This window comes from Falco punctatus (genome assembly GCF_963210335.1).
Source record: "Falco punctatus genome assembly, chromosome: 2".
Classification (NCBI taxonomy): domain Eukaryota; kingdom Metazoa; phylum Chordata; class Aves; order Falconiformes; family Falconidae; genus Falco; species Falco punctatus.
In genome coordinates, this window is record NC_137581.1 from 25,746,880 (window position 1) to 25,761,650 (window position 14,771).

At 39.6% G+C, this 14,771-nt stretch overlaps 1 protein-coding gene across 1 annotated transcript in view; it reads right to left on the reverse strand.

Moving 5' to 3' along the window:
- Positions 1–14,771, reverse strand: part of LOC308059731 (putative tRNA methyltransferase 9B) — a 93,428-nt gene that overhangs the window by 52,407 nt on the left and 26,250 nt on the right. The window contains 1 exon segment of the mRNA XM_080377532.1: positions 1–14,771. This exon segment is cut by the window's left edge and continues 25,451 nt beyond it; it is cut by the window's right edge and continues 26,250 nt beyond it. The gene's annotated coding sequence lies outside the window, so the exon portion shown is untranslated.

Consider the following 14,771-nt stretch of genomic DNA (forward strand, 5'->3'; position numbering starts at 1 on the left):
GCTGTCCATATGAAGAGACCAGCTGGAAAAAGAGCCAAGAAATTCATACACCACTTCCAAGGAGGCCTCTATTTTGCAGCTAAGAAGTACAAAATGTGGGCTGCTCTGCTTTGCATTATGAAGAGAGATACAGATGGTGTAAGACAGCTCACGTGGTTCAGAATAATTGAGAGGGAACCTCAGGATAGACCTTACATATCAATGTAGACATTTTATATTTCCTTTGCAGATGGTGCACACCATGGCATATAGATGTACCAGAAGCTCTTCACCCCACAAAAGTAAAAGCTCCATGACTTCTAAATAATAATAAAAAAAAATATCTACCACCACACAGCTAAAAAGAAGCAATCAATAATCTTGTCACTGGGTCTGTTTCTTGAGTTTGACAAGGTGCCTGACTGATCAAAAGTAAAAAATATTGTCTCTTTCTTAGATTATGGACACAAAGATATTTCACTTTTGCTGGGTACATGCAGAAGGGAGAAGATTCTTTCCCTCCCTTTCGAATGACACTGGGGATATTTTATTTTAATCAATTAAAGTCTGATGCTGCTACACTGCAATCGGAGTAAGTGCTGGCTATATTATACTTTTTCCTCTTTCCTAAGGCCTTTCTACTTTCTTGCTGCAGAATGCTTCTAGCTGTAAATTATTTCTGCATTTCAGATTTATACAGAAATATGTATAAACCAAATGAAGAAAAAAGAAAATATATTCATGCAGCTGTTTCTGCCTATCACCTTTAATCTTTCATGCACTTTAAAATATGTGCTTCTCACAAAGGGAAAGAGAGATCTATTTTTGCTTTATGTGACTATAAAAGTAATTTGTTGCCATAGCAATATTTTTCCATCCAAATGCTCTGAACACCACAGTTGCTTCAGGTTTTGGGCAAACTGTAACTATCCCAAAAAAACATGCAAAGCGTTATGCTTCAATAACCTCTTCAGTTCCATTATAATCCCATCTTTCTGCTAGACATTATTAACAAAAAATAATTCAATACAGATGTTTATGTCTATACAAGCTAACTCCCAGAGACCACTTCCAAAATAATTTGCTTGCATCTTGTTTAATTCAATTTGCATTAAATTTCTGTAGAACAGACGGGAAAAAAACCCTCAATTTCTATCTAGTGGGCCAAATTCTGAAGCCCACAGGAGTGGTGCACAGATGTGAAGAAAGATATTAATCCTCTGCACGCTCTGCTTTCTTAAATTCCCCCTGACCCCCTCGCACAGTGCTTTTTAGTAGGGTTCTCAGAGATGTTAGCCCTGTTCATTTCCATAGCAACCCTCTCTGCAGAATGGAACAGTTTGTTAAAATTGTTGCAGTTCAGCCTTTGAAATCAGTAGTACCACAAAAACTGGTATGAGAAGCCTTCCAAGGCTTGGGCTAGGAATCACAGGATCACATTTTTTTTCACCTTAATTTTGATCCTGTCCTGGGAACAGCAACTTCCATGGCTCTGGGAGGACGTTTCATGCAAGTTGGAACTATGGTTTACAGTATGCAAAACACAGAGCCTGACATAAGCTTAGTATGTATTCTTATTGCAGTATTACATAATGGTTAAATACAAATAAAACAGAAGCCAAATGAAACATAGTCCTTAAGATTTTAATAAAAGCAGCCAAAACCAGAACACACAGATGCTGGCAACTTTCCACTTTCTTCTACCTACACCTTAAGAGCGATTTCACAACACAGGGGATTTGTGTAAACCGAGGTCGACTGCCCCAGCCCACTGACAGCACTCCCAGGCACGATACCACATTGAACTCCATCAAAATCTCCACACTGGCCACCTGGTGTTCATACAGCCGGTGAAGTTCTCCAGATGTGACCAAAGCTGAATCACTGTGCAGTTCATTTGGAAAAAAGGCACCATATGTCTGCACGTCATTTTTTGACTGTTTCTGACTGGATAGGAGTTATGCACATGTAACTGTCCTTGTTACCTTGCATACATTTTTACGAGCCCTTAACTGCTTGTTTGTCTGTTTTGCTATACAATCTTGAGCCTGCATACCCTTGCTACACACTTGAAAGCCTGAAAACCCTTTGGGGATATTTATTGTATATCTCATAGGGCCCCAGTCTGGTGAGCTTTTCTATAAGACTACAACATAAACACTAAATAAACATCCCTGTTATAGGCCAGACATGCTAACACAATATCTTATTTCTTAAAAAAATCTATCATATGCTTTCTTAACCCAGATGTAAATAATGATTTACTGTTGTATTCAAATTGTCACCATCTGTTTAAAGGGGACGTGAAATGCAAAATAGTCTTTTTTTCTACTCTCTCAAAGCCAATTTGAAATGCAACATGCATTTTATACTTCTGAACACAACTGGCTCCACTGCAGACAGCCCTTCTTTCATGCAATCATTTACAGCGGTAGTGCCTGCATGTGTCTTTTATACAGCAACACTGAGAGAGCAAGAGCACAAAACGGCAATGTAATTGCAAGTCCACGAAAAATGATCAGGGAGTCTTCGATAGATAGATCCTTGCCGTACATAAACTGCCATAACATACTTGCCTTAAGGTGAAGTTTCATGGTCAGAGCAAGACAAACTAAATCCGTACCATTGCAAAAACATGAGCATTCTTGCCTTCCCTTTTGCCCCAGTCTGCAAGTTTCTGTTCACCCCCTTCTGCCCGCATTAAAGCAAGACTGGGAAATTGATCTAACCAAAAGCATTTTTCTGGTTTTGAGTTTTGCCAGGTTAGTTTTCAGTCATAGAATCACAGAATGGTTTGGGTTGGAAAGTGCCTTAAAGATCATCTAGTCCACCTCCCTGCCACGGGCAGCAATACCTCCTACTAGATCAGCTTGTTCAAAGCCTCAGTTTCCAGACCTGGCTGATCATGCAACCAGCCACATAAATCCTAGTACAGGAGTGAAATTACTCCTTGCAAAGGCATCATGCACAGTGCAAATGGAGGTGAGTTAATCCCTGTTGTGAAAAAACACTCTTAACTGACTACATTTCATATTGATAGTGTTCTCTAAGGGGTAATACACAAAATAACTATCAATCAGTATGTGTCAGACAGTTTACTGCCAGAGGAAACAACTTAGCGTAAACAATGTTTCTGCAAGACAGGCACATATTTAGATCACTTTTACAGATAAGGAAAGAAACTGAGGCATGTTAACTTTTATCCCTAAGGTCAAAGAGAAAATACATAAAGCAGGATAGAAGGAAAGAGCTCCTGTTTCTGAAGTCCTGTACCTTAACTACAAGGCTACCTTTCTTTGCATATGCACCTCTCTTTCATGTGGGTGCATACATAAACACATATAGATTTATATTTCATAAAGAAACGTGTCTAACACTGAAAAATTTATTTTTGTGGTCAAAACCAAAATACAACCTCATTTTACAAACTCTACTAAATTACAGGAGCATTACAGAAAATTAACAAGGAGAATTTGCACAAAAGAATGTTGTACAGCATCTTATATACTTAGACTGTTCTTAGTGGCAAAATTGTTAATTGGTTTTTGCAGCTTGGAATAACTAATAAAGACCTATTCCATATTTTATACTGCTGACTTCTAAATGTGTTTTGATATGCTTTTAATGTGAAATTAAAACAATTTTGGTTTACCAAGAATCAATGGGTGTTAACAATATCATTGCATCAAGGCATAGTTCTTGTTACTATTATTTTATTGTTAAGTTCAACTAAATACTGCTTGATAGGTAGGGAACATAAACTATTTTAAAGACAATGGCAGATGAACTCTGGTACTGCTTGTATTAACATCACAGCTTTTGAAAAGCTAGCTAAAAATGAGCTTTATGGTATTCAGTTGGATAGGTGATCAGGCACTGAACCATTTTCCTTCCAGCTGCCTACTTTCTCTCTACAATCAGGCAGTTCCATGACTGGCAATGCTCCAAAGGCATGGAGATTCATAAATGCAAATATGTATTAAATATGCAAACATTATGGATCAGTGTGCCCTGAAATATGCAGGTTCTTAAAACATGGCAACATAGTTTCCTGATAATATGTAATGACATCTGACAGCTCATATTCTAAACAGATTTCCTTCTGGAAGAAGAATTAGTGGGGAATACAAATAGAGGAATACAAGAAAGTAAATTGTTTACAGGAAGAAAGAAAATGCAAGGGCAAATATAAAACTCCCCAGTGTTGATCATGGTATAGAAACTCCTGACCATATTGCAATACATGGCGCAGAAGGTCTGTTCCCCCAAATCACACCGCAGAGGGCTTGGGAGAGTCTGGGAGAGGAGGGACGTGAACTTGGGAGCAGAGGTATGCTGATGAATCTGCAAGCATGCAGGCTTCCCGGCCAAACTCCTCTGGAAAGAAGGATGAAGCAACTGTGAAGGCACTCAGGGGGGCAGACAGACAACCTTCACAGACCTCTCCAATCCCCAGCTCATTTATCATGCTTTAGGTCAAGGCTTTACCCGTCATGAGGTCAGGGATTTGTTCCTCCTTTCACACAGGGAAGCATCCATCAAAGTTGTGCAGTAAGCAGCTTCACCAGCTGGAAATAATGTGCCAGAGAAAGATTTTATTTAAACTGCCAAAATGCTGGGAGGGCCATTCTTACAGTTGCCTAAACACCCTTTATGCCATGATGACAGCCAAAGGCAGGCATGCGGTATTAAGTTCCCATGCAGAGGAGGCAGCTTGGTGTCGGACTAGCATAAAAACCCGCAATTGCGATTCTGTGTCCTTGAGAAGCCGGAGGAGATGGAGCCACAGGCAGGGCAGCGCTGGGCTGGCTGACCACTGGCCTAAGCACCTGGGGCACCCCCATGGGCCTCAGCAAGAGGGGCTGGTGAGGGAGTGAGCCCCCCTGAATGGCAGACCCCAGCTGCCCTGTGCCTGCTGGACCCTTGGGTGAATGGCCTTGCCCCCCGTGGTTGGCTTGATGCCAAGGAAACAAACTTTGACCTGGTGTTTATGTGCTTGTTTTACGCTGGGATCCAGAAGACGGGCTGTAGGCCTGGGGGAGGCTCAGGGAATCACGATGCTCCTGAGGCGGATGCGACTCAGCTCGGGGAGACTCCAGTGGGGCCTGAGCCTCCCCGTCAGGCAGGAGCTGCCGCCCAGCCCAGCTCCAGGGGGGTCTCCCCTTCCCAGGGCATGGCAGGCAGAACATCGAGCTGGGCATGGCCCCTCAGCTGCCCTCACCACACACTCCACTCCCTTCCCGCTTTCCCCCAGCCGGCCTGGCCCAGTGTGCCCCCAGATGCTTGTCCGGGCACGTTTTTCCTCCAGCGGCAGCGGGGCCCCTTGCTTGGCTGCCAACCGACCCACAGGAGCTCCCCTCCTGGCCTGGGCAATGGCTGCACTCCCTCCCCGCCTCCCAGAGAATGGCTTCAGATGCCAGTCCCTCCATCTCTATATCCCTCCGTAAGTGAATGGGAGGGAAAACACCCGACCAGGGCTGCATCACGGCATCCCCGTATCCCCAGCTGGAGCTGGCCTCAGCCCTCAGCCACCTGAGCAGGGGTGTGAGGCCTGGGGTCAGCAGCCCACCTGCAGCTGTACCTGGGGATGACAGATCCCTCCAGCCTCTTCCAGTGCTCCCCTGCCTCAGGCAATTCTTATAAACAGAAACGTAGACATTCACCCAGATTCACTATACAACGGCAAAGAGTTCCCATAACTCTGATTGTGCATTTCCAAAGGGGGAGAAAAATCAGTACAGATCTCCGACTTGTTCTAAACAATGTAAAGAAGGATGCAGGTCACTGAGGTGGGTATAAAAGAAAAGGATCCAAGGGCATGGGGAATACTGCCATAAGACAAAAAGCTTAGCCCTTAGACCTGAAATGGAAAATTGCATATAGCTCTGGCCAGCTCCAACCTCTAGTCACCATTTCACCACTGACTTGGTGCACAAAGTTGCTCTGAATCATTTCTGCTTAGGTTTTGCTCCTTTCCAGATAGAGATAATGCATTTTGCCTTCCTGTGAGGTGCTTCAGCTACCGTGGAAGAAAAGCAGTATATATGAGTCTCTCACTTAATGTGTGAAATCTGCCAGGCAAAGTCCATCATTTCAGTTTGCATTTGTATAGTAGCTGGTGCAATGTGGGTCCTTCTTTTTTACTAGGGCTTGCAGGCACTTGCAGGCTAGCAGAAGTACATAGAGCTAATTATGTGCGTGCATGAATGCATGAGGAAAAATATTTTTTAGCAAGAAAAGTAGAGAAAAATATTCTGGAAGACTGTCTCCTGAGGCAGCCTATTTGCATCAAACCCCTTCAAAACTAACTGAAAGAAAAAGCAGAGCAAGCACAGCATCTGAATGAAAAAAATAAACCATCCTAACAAATATAGGGTCTGTATGAAATATTCAAATCCTGGTCTTCCTTACAGAACTAAACAAACATACTAAAGATAGATTATATTTTATTTTCAGCATTTGTTAAATTGTTTGATATCATGCAAAAAAAACCCCCAAGAGATAGCCAATTAAGATCCCAGTACTATAAATATGTGCATGTAGGGTTTTTCTGATTTGGCAAGTTCAGGTGATCCATCTGTATTTGAAGAAGTTAGGGATAAAACTTGACCTCCTGATCACGCTGATTTTGCAAATTCTTGCTCAGATGATAAATCCTCACTCATCTGAAATGGGGTTTTCTGTCAATGTTTTCCTTCCTTCCTTCCTTCCTTCCTTCCTTCCTTCCTTCCTTCCTTTCTTCCATCCGTGCTTCCTTTTCCACTTTTTCTTTCACTCATTCTGTTTGTTGTTTTTGCTAGAACTTTTTCCTTTGATTTCTGCTTTTTGAGGAGTCATCAGCATTTACTCTTGGCAGTAGTTTTGTTTACACAGATAGAGGTTTACCCGCATAAAAAGAACAGGCTTACTTGCCAGATTTCAGTGGAATTGGACTTTTGTTCCTGATCTGCTGGTGTTTGTAAGCAACAACAACAAAAAAATTATACTCATCTTTCTCTTGAGAGAGGTCAGTAGGAACCAGTGTTTGTCATCATCAGTCCTCTGCGACTAACACTTAGAAGTGGCAATCTAGTCCTAAGCATCCCAGGTTTTTTTCTAGTCAACAGCACCTTGGAGAGCCTCCACAGGCGTTCCAGTCCAGCTAAGTTAGCTAAGAGCAGGAGTTATCTCCTTCCGGATCTGGCCTGGTCCTTTTAAAGCTTTAAATCTTTGCTTTAAAGGCTGACAATTTTTTACTCTTACAGTGCTGCCCTCCACTGTGTTCTGTTTTCAGCTCCTCGCCAGTAGATAAACTTCTCTGCCAGTACCACAGCTTGCTTACAGATTTGCAAAAGCTGAACTTTTGTTTTGTTCAGCTTCCAAAGGTCTTTAAGAAGTGGCTGCTCATTTATACGCCAACCTCACTTAAAGCATGAGGGCAAATCCTCTGGGTACATGAGCAGAGTTCATTAAATTCAGTGGAATCATGGCTCCAAGTCACCCAGAAGTTTGCTGTACACAGCTGTCCAACCCAGGAATTCACAAATAAAACAATCTGTTAAAAAATGATTTGGTAAAAATATCTTTAAGGATGTGTCATCAAGTATCTTGCAAATACTTTACATATCCCTTATATACATTATTTGACTTTAAAGGTTTCAGGAGGGGAAAGTTCTGCAGCATTAGAATATGAAATTAAGGAAAGGATCCTGTCCTTTTTCTACTGACATACAGTCTTTTATTTTTCATTATGAACACTTTCTAGCCCATGATTATGCTGACCCTATACTTCCTCTGGCTATGCACTTCTGCCCTTATTCTACAAGGCATCCAATTTACCATAAATTGGATATTAAGAGAATAAATTATTAATATATTTGTATCCTGAAACACAATTAAAATGCAGTTCAGGTATGCAACTTGGAGGAAAAACTGTTTTCAGTGGTGTATTTGCATCTTACAGCAGTGATTGAAAAATTTATAAAGGAGTAGAATACATTTTCCTGACATTTTTTACTGATCTGGGACTTGTTTTTACTGAAGAAAGAGAAGGAAGACATCAGGAATTTGGGAAAGATGGCTGCAAGAGTTTTTTTATTGGTTAAGAACTGAACGCAAAGCCCATTTCAGTCACTCAGGGAACTCCCATTAACTTCTAATTTTTTGCTTGGAATGTCATAGAAAACTTTACTGCAAATATGTAGTACACTTACAAAGTGTAAGCAATAGTACAACACAGCCTACTTCTTATCACTGTTGATGCTAGAAAATAAAAGGAATCGAATAAAGTAATTGGAGATGCTGAGCTTGAGAATCAAATGGCTCACAACAATCTTGACATGTAACAAACTGAGGTTATGTACAAAAGGATCATGCTATTTTGACATGTTGGCATTTATACCATTTAAGGCATTATTTAACAAATAACAATAAATGTGCCATTGTACTCCAGTGAATGTTTGTGTTAAGTTTTATCCAAAAGCCTCTGTAACAAGCGAAGAAATTGAAGTTACTAGTGAATTTTCCAACCCTTGTTAATTCAAGAGGTGAAGGAAATGGCTAGCAGACAACAATGACATCTTGTTTATCAAGTAAATAATATATTAAGACTTTCTTATGTCACACTTTTAGTATGGAAGAAGAAGAAGAGGAAATCTGATGTTTCTCATATAACAATATTTTGTTTCAATAAACCCCATTCATCTAGAATATGTTGGTGATTTTGTATGCTAGTAATTTTAGTAGCTGCCAGCTGGTTTTGGAAAGTCACAATGATAGTACCATGCATGATAAACAGAATAACAGCAAATTCTGGGTCCTAAAATGACATAAAGGATTTTCTGTCTTTGATTTCAAAGAAGTTGTGGCATGTTAGAAAGGCAGAAAATTTTACCCATTATTATCAATTCTAACAGATATTTGGCCAGTTATTCCCATAAATCCATTCATATTATCAGGTGCCTAATAACTAATACTATCACTACATTATATGTTAGAAGATTAGTGGGTCATAAAATTAGTTGATACTGTGATTGGTGATATGCTAATAGGATAAATTAAAGGTGACACATATGCTAATATTTGCTAAAATGCTATGCTAAAATCATTTATTTAGCCATGTAAAGGATGATGTTCAGCTGCCCATTAACATATTTTTTAAACTTTTACTTTTTCAGCTGAAATCTGATATACTTATTCTCAAATATGAGGTAGTATTCTTCAGAAAAAACTTGTTAAATTATTTTCTAGATGGAAATAAGTGCATGAGAAGTTGAGAAATCCCTTTTATTCAATCTTCATCTGAACAGCACTCACATCACAATGAAAACTGCTGAAAAATTGAAATTTGTCAGAGGCATACTTCTGGAAAGTAGATATGCCTTTCATTGGTCTGCTGAAAAATCAGATTTAAGATTATAGTGCTTTAATAACATACTTTATACACAGATAGTAAATTATATTAAATGGATAAAAGCAAAAATCTTCCATTTTTTATGGCACTGCACTTCTGTGAATATATTAAATAAGTGAATATTGATTAGGTGATGTCTTAGGATTCCATTAGCTATGAAGATGTAAGCACAAAAAGGCAGATGGAATTTAGTACTTATTTGAGGATTGCAAATAAGATCTATGAAAAAGCATATGAATGGAGCCTGGGCCCCAGAAAAAATTTCTTCTTCTTCTTGCATGATACAGAAACATCCAGAGGTTTCTGCCATGGTGGTGAACATGTAACATGTAGTGTGGTGCATTAAATCTGTGACTAGCAACATACGACTTTTTTTTCCCTTAGACTTAGTAGGTAGCAAAAAATGGCAAAAATCCCGTTTATCAATAAAGGACTCAGAAATTAGGATGCTTTGAGGTAAACAATGCCTTCCTGCACTAAACCTTCCACCTCCTGCATGTCCTTCTACAAGGATGAAGAGACTCACCCCACTCTGGCTTTCATTGTAGAAAGCCCCCTGCATGGCATGGAGGAAGATGCGAGGGGTAGGGATGGTGCAGGTTCTTCAGTGACTGACTTGATACAGTCAACCTGGGAGCCAGGGACTGCAGGACACACCAGAAAACACAGCATCAAAGGGTGAGGTGCATAAGAGAACCCTGCTCCATGGTGGCTGGCCTGGGTTTTCAAGGAAAAAGTCGTGACATCTGTTTGCAGTGTGGGTACAGCATTTCTAGGAGGGTACTACTGCACAGAGCTATCTGCACTACACTGTGATGATTTCTGAGTCCCTGAGTTGACACTTGTAAAAAGCACAGTGCCAAGACATGACTCCAAATGTCCTTGCTTAAACTGTTGGAAAAATTCCTGGTGCCTGGTGTTCAGGATTTAGCTAACTCCTGGGTCAGAAGCCTTGCCCCAGAGGCAGGTTGGGTGTGGTTGTCCTGCCTTGGAGTTAAAGAAAGCCAAATAGTATGGCCATGGCTAGATTATGCCACTTTGTCTTCAAGTCAAAGAACAGACCCTGGCATCATGTAGCTAGCAGAAAGTTCAAAATCTTGGATTTCATGGGCTTTTGCTGGCTTCTGAAGTTTCCTCCTTCCTAATGCAAGCACTTAGGTAGGCCAGTATAAACATACCTTCTCACAGCTATGACTGGTTTAAAATTCTGTTGGTCCTTCCTTCCTTGTGTAGATGTAAAATACTTATCTTCTAGTATTACACCCCAGAGAGTATAAGCCCCCTTCCCCACACCATCACAGTTACCTCACACTGAGTCAGTTCTTCACTGGGATCTCTAAACCCTTCTTGAAGTTAATGCTTTCCAGGGTACATCCCTCAGTTCTTTGCTACTGCTTGTTTCCTTGATCCTAGCTGTTGGAGCTAGAACTTGGCTTTCTGAAAACGTATTTTTAATGGTCCACCTTATAGATGGCTCCCATGGTTTTCTTATGCTTGTTACTATTTTTTTACCATGTAGAATCATCTGCTATTTTCTAATACTAATATCAGAAAGGTTGCTTTAGAAAGACTTAGTTATTTTTTTTTATGGTTTCTTACTCATCACTGCTTTCTGAGATCCGTCAGAGTTTCCAATCCATGTAAGGACTGTTAGGATTTTACAGTGCTCTTGCTACTCTTATTCCCATGGAAGCAAATTGCCTGGTTTTGCCCCCACCCCCTCAATATTTTTGAGGCTATTTGTCATCTTTAAGCACAACTGCAGAGAGATAAATATCCTAAATATAAATATATTTCATAGAAGTAGATAGTTGTAAGAAAATGCTACTAGAGCTCAAATATCACTCTCAATAATTTCTGAATCCATCGTGTAGTTTCTATAGTTAAAGGTGACAGCGTGTTTATCATTTTGAAATACTCTGCAGCAAGAAATAATAGCTCTGTGTTGTTATATGCAGAGTAAACAGAAAATCTAAGTGTAATACTGTAGGACAGTCAATTAACCAAGAAAGACTAGAAAGCTGGGTTTTGTAAGCTCTCAGAACTACTTGTTTAATCAGATTGTCATGTGATACTAAGGCAAATACTTTACAAACCTCTGCCACACATCCTTTATTAAACAAATCTGTAGTACAAAAAATGAGATTAGTTTGACCAGACTGATTTTACATCTTGAAATTCTATTCCTGTCTTTTTCTATAGTTTCAATCTTTTACCAGTTTTTCTGTTATTTGGCCCAGGCTGACTCCATGCTAAAAGAGCTATCAGCCAATGCACTAACCTTTTTTTGAGCATTGCTATAACATTAGCACTGGCTTTGTCTTCTCAAATTTCCTTTGTAATCTGAGATTTATTAAAAATTAACTTAACTCATTTGTTCTCTAATGTCCACACCTCAGAGGCATTCAGTTTAACATCCTTCTTCTTTACTAGGGATGGGCTGGAAGTACTTCTTTGACTTTTTATGAAATTAGATATTTATTGAGTTCTTATGCCTTTTCTACATCATTATTTAAACATCTCCTTGATTATATGTCTTATTAATAAGATTGGTGTCAAAGTGCTTCCTGAATTATTCATGGTAGTTTGTGGTGAAGAAACTGTGGAACACAGCAGAAGATGAATGATGTTGTGGTTAAGATGTTCTTTTAGCATTAAGAGATCTAGGTTTTAGTTCTACAAACTTCCAGTGTGACATTACCAAATTACAAAAACAATCTATATGTCATATGACTACCTCCTTCTGGAGCTGCTAGTGAAGAATTTAAAACCTCTCCTGTTTTCCTAACTATTTTCTCTCTGCTTCCTTCATGGCACTCTTAATTCATGAAGATTTTCTGTTCTCGGTTCTCAACCTCCCTCCTTCCTAAAGGCCTATCATAATGCACTGTCCTCTCATATCAAAAGACAATGAAAGATAGTCTCAGACACGCCCCAAGATCTCAGGCATCTTTGACCTTACTGTTTCTCCTTGCTTCTCTTCATGTCTGTTTATCAAACACATGGCATAGAGCCATTATACTGAATTACCATTTATCATCTTTCATGTATGCAGGCCTGAACCCCCTCCACTATGGCCTTTCTACCCTTTCCTGCATTAAAACTTCTCTTACATGGTCTTCTGTGATCTTTTCTTGTGCTGTGGACATTTCCTACATCATAACATTGTATTTTCCTTGGCTACCATGGCTGTCTTAAATAACCATTTCTTAATTTTTCAACTTCTAGGGTTTCAGCTTTTACCTGTAGTTTCTCTTGTGGCATTTTTTTTTCCAAATAATTTGTTAGCTAAACAGATTGGGAACTTTCAAGAGCTTAACAACATCAACTTTTATTTTATTCTGTTTCCTTGATAATCACAATTGTACTCCTTTTAGCTGAAAGTATTTTTATTTTCCTTGCATTGCAAATAATCCTAATGGTCATTAAACTTTCTATTACCAGCTTGATGCAAGAAATAAAAAGGTTCACTGGTAATCCAGTAGATCAGATTTAATGATAATTGGAGCTAGTAAGGATACCTTTGCAAGCAAGATTGGGCCCATCAGTAGCAGTGCTATATAATCATTAGCATTGCTTCTGGATGAATGTTTTTGGATGACAGAAAAATGGGCTATTTATTTGTTCAGGTTCATAAAGATGCCCTTCCCCTCTTCCTATTTCTGGACATAATTGCCACTATGTGTATCCACAACCAGCTATCTTAGCCAGGTGTTTCTACTAAAGATCATCAGCAAGTCGTTATTCTTTATGGCTTTAACATGTACCTGGACTTCAGTGCGAAGAGGTCACCACTGCTATTTCTGAGACTTCCTGAATTTATATTATGTTCCTTTTATGTTTTATCTATTGGCTTTTTCCAATTCTCTGATTTCAGGAAGGTTTCTGTCCCTGACAAAATTTTATTCGCCATTTGAATCACAAACTAGACACAGCTAATCCCTGCTATGGCAGTTTAAAGATAACCTACCAGCATGTGAAGAACTTATCTGGGAAAGTACATGAGAATTAGAGTTCAGCACTCTGTGTATATCAAGTATGTGGAATATAAATACCTTAGCATGAGCTTACAATGATCCCTAGTTTGTGTTTTTGCAACAGGCAGCACAAATATGCCCTGCTCAGCACCCACAGCACACAGCCTTTTATCTCCCCACTCCACTTTTCCAGTGGGTAGTTTAATACAGGCAAGAAGATGATCTCAAGGAGGAATCCCAGTTTCTGAGTAGAGCTAACATGGTTCAACTGCAACCAATGAGACTCAAGACAACTAACTAGGAAAGCTGATATAGTAGATGACACTAAAAAATAAAAGACTTGTGTACGGACAGATCTGGGAATGACATTAGGACCCAGGCAGGGCAATGCATGGACTTGAAACACATCCACAATCCATTAAGGCCATCTATCCTATTTATTACTACCTGTGAGTACATATATTATAAATATAAAGACATTTGAGAGGGGTTTGGCCAATACATTTACTACTAAAGGAAACAGTTTACTTCTGGAGCGTGCCCAGTTTCAGTTAAAAGCAGAGACTATAAACTAACTTTTCATAATTAATTTTCTGTCTCCTACTTCCATCTGTATCTCTTCTGATCTCATAAGTTCAAAATGGTAGGCAGAGAGGGGAAAAAACCTCCTTACATACAAACCTGCCTGTTTAATAAGTAGACCTTTGCAATTTTTACCATGATTATAGAGTTATTTTCATAGCCTGAGTAAGGTTTTTCATATAATTGATTTCAGTAAGTGGTTACATCAGTCATTGCTGCGTTTTATGACTTTGCTATAAAAGAGCACTGACCAGGTTTTAAGAGCGTATTGGCCAGTATAATGTGCAATGGTGACAAGTGCCAAAATCTTCAGGTGGTAGCTGTAGCCTGTGCTCCTCATTTTGACTGTTCCCTGGGAGGGGTTCCAGTGGGCTAGTATTTCTTGCTTAGCTAATACTAGGCTTAGAATGCTCTGATTTAAATATTCTGGGAACAGTGAAGAACTGAAAGAGAAAATGAGGTATCAGTCACTGTGCATCCTCTAAGGGAAACTCATACTAGCAGAACAGCAGGGGAGACTGGAGACAGGTGGAGTGTGGAAGGGACATTCTGCCACTATCAATCACCCCATTATTCATTTAGGATTAGTCTCTTTTTTTCCTACTCACAGAAGGTAATTCTTGAAATATTGCCTTTATCAACAACTCTAGTCACTTCGTTGTGCTCAGTGTGAGCAGATTCATCTGAATATCTTAAAACAAAAAGTCCTTTCCATTTGACACTATAATTTTTCACAAGCAGTAACAAATAGGAAGGAGAGTATAATGGGTATTACTGGCATATGGATGTGTTTCAGCTCCCATATTTCCTTACTTATAGGGCTCCTCCACTCTCTAATATGT